This window comes from Octopus bimaculoides, chromosome 7 (assembly GCF_001194135.2).
Source record: "Octopus bimaculoides isolate UCB-OBI-ISO-001 chromosome 7, ASM119413v2, whole genome shotgun sequence".
Lineage (NCBI taxonomy): Eukaryota > Metazoa > Mollusca > Cephalopoda > Octopoda > Octopodidae > Octopus > Octopus bimaculoides.
The window spans coordinates 46676011-46681273 of record NC_068987.1 but is presented as its reverse complement, the minus strand read 5'-3'; positions in this window follow the sequence as shown (position 1 = coordinate 46681273).

Sequence of the window (5263 nt, the reverse complement as noted above, 5' to 3'; positions counted from 1 at the left end):
CAAACAATCAACTACTTCCTCTTCATGGATGATTCGAAACTGTATGGCAAAGATGAGACACAAGTGAGTTCCTTGGTGAACACGGTTCACTGTTGTAGTACTGATATTAGAATGGAATTTGGACTCGAGAAGTGCGGAGTAATCTACCTAAAAAGAGGCAAGGTACAATCCGTAGCAGGGATAGAATTAAAGAATAGAGACATGATTAAGCAATTTGAAATTGAAGGATACAAATACCTTGGTGTACTAGAGTGCAACGAGATAATAGAAAACGAAATGAAAGAGCGACTAAGGATGGGGTATTTCCGAAGACTGAGGTTGGTACTGCACTCAAAATTGACGGGATGGAATAAAATCCAAGCAGTTAATACGTGGGCGATAGCATCACTTCGGTATGGAGCGGAAATTACAAAATGGCAAAAGAGAGAAATGAGGAAAATGGATACCAAAACCAGAAAAATGTTGACGGTACACGGAGCCTTCCACTCTCAGAGTGACACCCATAGGCTGTACTTGTCCAGAAGAAAGGGTGGGAGAGGTTTGATCAGTTGTGCTTTTACATTTCTTAACATTGTATGGCCTGAATAGCAAGGAGAGTATTAAAACAAGTATTTGAGATAATTCTGTTTTGGAACAGTGGACCCTGAAACACACATAATGAGAGAAATAGCATGTAAATGTTGTGCTGAAAAACTCTGTTGGATAGAAAAAAAATAATGAAGGTGGCCGTGAGACACGATTCTACATCTCTTGTAGACATGACAGGCGTTCTTCCACTGGACATTCTACTACGGACAGACTTCGACATTTTCTATCCAAAAGGGTTTTTAACTCAATGTTTACATGCTAGTTTAGCTTTAAGTGTGCTTCGAGATCTAGTTCTCGGGAAAATTCTTATGAAGTCAAGTAGTTGAGAGTTTATTGATCGAGTAGTGAGATATCAAGAACAGGTCTTTTTGTTTTTGTCTTTATGAAATACAGAATGCTATCCAAGGTTAACAAACATTTAATAATAATAATGTTTTGTCTTGGTATAAAAGATGGGCTACAGCAAATATTCTGCTCAATATCACAGATTTGTTTGTCAGTTGCTTGACCTTCGCCAGTTGAGCATGTCCCTTATTGGCTGACGATATGTATATCTCTGATCACGAGCAGAAGTAACGGGAAAGCATCATGGCCATGTGTCGAGGAGAATTTTTTGGGGTTTGAGTAATTCACCTGTGGAAACATGGATGTTTCTTTCAACATCCTTAAACAACTTTATTCAGGGACCTTTTGTGCGGGATGGGCTACACAACATGAAGAAAATTCTAACTGGGCCCCACCTGCAAGGTCATGCGCTGTTGGCTTTGATATGAGATCACCATATACATTGCTATTATTGTGCTTGTTCATGTAAATATATCAATGCTTACATATTTGTGTGGCTCATTATCCGTCTGTTGTTTTTTCTGATATTAATCTCACCGAGATGGGCTTCTAAAAGTCATTAAAAATTTAAATGACAATTTTAGTGGCGGAAATTTCTGTTCAAAACTGACCTCAATGCACTCTTTTATAAAGTTATAGTTTGCGAACTCGATACGTTAAATCTCTAGCTAGCGAGAAGTGAATCCTTGCCATTACAGTTGAAGCCGATTAGCGTCTTTTTCTAGATTTGATGAAATATTTATCAGTAATCTTGTGAAAGTAAATGTAGCTGATAGTTTTATAAGCAGTTTCTTACTGGTTTTGTCATTCCTAGATTTTGATTCAGCCATTTACGATTTATAATTTATGTGATTAACGTTACCTCTTTAAAAGTGAAGAGAAACCAGACGACATATTATGGCTTCGACTTTGATCACATTTTTGAGAGTGTAAAGAAATCCAAACAGAATTTATATGACTGAAAAACCCTTGAACATAGGTAAACGAAAAAAAAAAAATAATGAACAACAGCAAGCAAACTAAATACCAACAAAATAACCCGAACCACCTTCCAGACATTGTTTATAATAATCAAAAGTTGATTATCTCTTTTGATGAAGTATTTCAATGCCTGACAACATTCATCGGGGATTTTAGCAAAGTATGTGATTTCATTCAAAAAATTTTGTCTGATTGTATTTTATCATTAATATAAACGTAAGAATTAGACATTATTTCAGAATAAATCAGAAATAATGTGGAGAAGTGAAGGTTTGATATTGTGAGATGGAGCCGTTCGCTGAAAGAAAACTTGAATCACAGTGAAAAATTCTCCATATCGAGAACAATGATAGCAAGATAGCTCTGTGAAAAGAAAGTTATTCGAGTTGGTGATATTGATACGCATTTTTATCAAGTGATATCAATTGTGTAATGAATACCGGTAGCTACTTTGACTGAGAACGAACTCAAATATATTTGCTAATATGTGTATATCGATGTTTTTCGCGTTTCATTGTGAATGCGTGTGTGCTGGCGCCCCTTCTGTCTCTGCATGTGTGTGTGTGTGTACACATTTCTGAATATGTATGTGAATTGAAGTAATTGGAATTATAAACTTAGGGTAGATTTACTACATCATTTCACTGGCTTTGGTCTGATGGAAACAGGGATAATTACACCAACATCTACACCAGTTATAGCAGTTACAATTACAACATCAATAAAAAAAGGAAAAGACAAAATGAAAGACAGCAGCAGTAGCAGCAGCAGCAACGACCTCAATATTCATCCTTTCAAACAAAATCTATATATAAATATAAAAAAATGCGAATTAAAAGGTGTGTGTGTGTGTGTGTATGTGCGCACGCGCGCGTTGATATTCCAATGATAGAGGATAATATATATATACGGAGAGAAAGCGGGCAAAAAGAGAGAATAAGAGAAAGAAATAGAGAGTATGGGGAGAAGAAATTGTTAAGTCAAACAGAAAACAATTGCTGTCAGCTAATTTTCGCGCTCTTAAAGTATTTGTCGATGTACAGTTGAATTCTTGTCATAATGGGTTCTTGGAGATTCAAGTAGATACCTCGTTATATTGGTAATTTGGCAGTCTCCACAGTAATCATTGCCAGCGAGAAAATATGAAGTGATAAGCTGCCTGAGTTGTGGGTCGGGTGGTAATGTTATAGTGTAAGCTTGTGTTGTGAGTTAGGGATTGTGGTGCTAGGCTGTGTTACGAGTTAGAGGATGTGGTGTAAAAGGGTTTAAATTAGGGGTTAGGCGTTGTGGTCTAAGTTTGTGTTGTGAGTCGGCAGTTGTGGTATGAATCTGCGCATTAGGTTGTTTGTTGTAAGTAATGGTTTCAAACTTTGACTCAAGACAAGCAATTTCGGGGGAAGAGCTAAATCGATTACATCGACCCCAATACTCAACTGGTACTTAATTTATCAACCCTGAAGGGATGAAAGGCAAAGTCGACCTCGATGGAATTTGAACTCTGAACGTAAAGCCGGACAAAATGTCGCTAACGATTCTGCCAGCTCGCCGCCTTGGTTGTGGTTAATGATAGTTACTGATGTTTAGTACCCAACTATTCTTCGATGAAGTAAATCAATGACTATGATCAAATACATTCCAGCCGTAAGTATTCTTTTATTCTTTTATTTGTTTCACTCATTTGACTGCGGCCATACTGGAGCACCGCCTTGAAAGATTTTAGTCGAGCAAATCGACTCCAGGGCTTATTTTTTAAGCCTGGTACTTATTCTATCGGGTCTCTTTTGCCGAACCGCTAGCTGCAAATACACCAACACCGGTTGTCAAATGGTGAAGGGGAACAAATACAGGCACAAAGACACACACAGATATATACATATATATACGATGGTCTTCTTCCAGTTTGGTTGGTCCGTGGCTTTAGTAGAGTACACTTGCCCAAGGTGCCACGGAGTTGGACTGAACTCAGAACCATGTGGTTGAGAAGCAAGCTTCTAATCACACAGCTACGCTTGTGCGTATCTACATTTTTTTCTGGTATAGTCTATCAAACATTGCCTTATCCATATATATTCTTCTCTCTCGTTTTTTGTGGAGGAGTGTAATATGATGGAGATCTTGCTGCTATTTCTGGCATGTCCAGTGACCGTGTTGAGGCTACATTGCAAGTTCGTTACAGTAGTCATACAATGGAATGTTGTTGGAGGGATGCCATATTATGAGAAGTTGACTGGATTGTTAAAACTGCGCGTAATGGAATAGCAGTTGCAATGTTTTGGGTTTGTGCTAATCTTGGGATGAAGGAATAGGTAGTCATGAAGTTGTTTAATTAGGGCAGTATCGGTTGATGTAAGGAAGAAGCGGTGAAAATAACGTGGAGTCTTTGTAAACTTGGGGATGTGCTGTAGTAACTTTGGTATTGTGTTTTGTTCTGACTGTGGTGTTGTGACCGTGGTGCTGTGACTGAAGTGCTGTGATTGTTGTGTTGGGACAATGTTCTTGGAAGTGAGACGTTGTGATGGTGATATTATGACTTTGATGTTGTAGCTGTGGTGAGGTTGTGACTGGGTTGTACTGTGGTATTGTGACTGAGGAGTTGTGACTGTAGTGTTGCGAATGGTGTTGTGACTCTGCTGTTGCATCTGTAATGTTGTGACTGAGGTGTTGTGTCCGAGGTGTGGTGAACAAGGTTACTAAACAACAGCCGAACTTACAAGTTTGCTTCGTTTGTAGGTACTTTGACAAGTTCTTTGTTTAAATTGTTCGGTTGTGCTAAACTGTTAGATACCGTAAAATATGTTGAAGTGATACGGTTAATGAATGTAAGAGATTAGTTAGAAAGGTGGGTAGATGAAAGAGAAGGGAAGTGAGATCAGTAGAAAAATAGTACGCAGCATTTAGTTTGGCCCTGTTCTTAAATTCTAGTTTATATTGTTCTTTGATTCGCGGATTACCGATATAAAGTGAAGTTCGATATTTAATAAACTGACCTGAAAAACTTAGATTAATCGATATTATCGTTACAGGTAGTAGACAAAAACTCCCGCTAAAGAAACAGCTAGAAAAGAAGACATCAGCAATATCATTTTGGAAAATAAAGACAATGCAGTTAGAAAATGATCTTCTCTTTTAACACCAACTAGTGAAACTGGTGGGCATCAGTGAAGGATATTCATGTCAAGTGACTAGACTTGAATGTAATCAAGTATTAATAGAAAAAGGTGACATTCATTATGCATATCAATGATAGGGCGGAAGAAGATACCTCGGGTTACGGTGAAGGTTAAGGTTTCACACACACACACACACACACGCACACACACAAACGCACACACACACACATACACATATA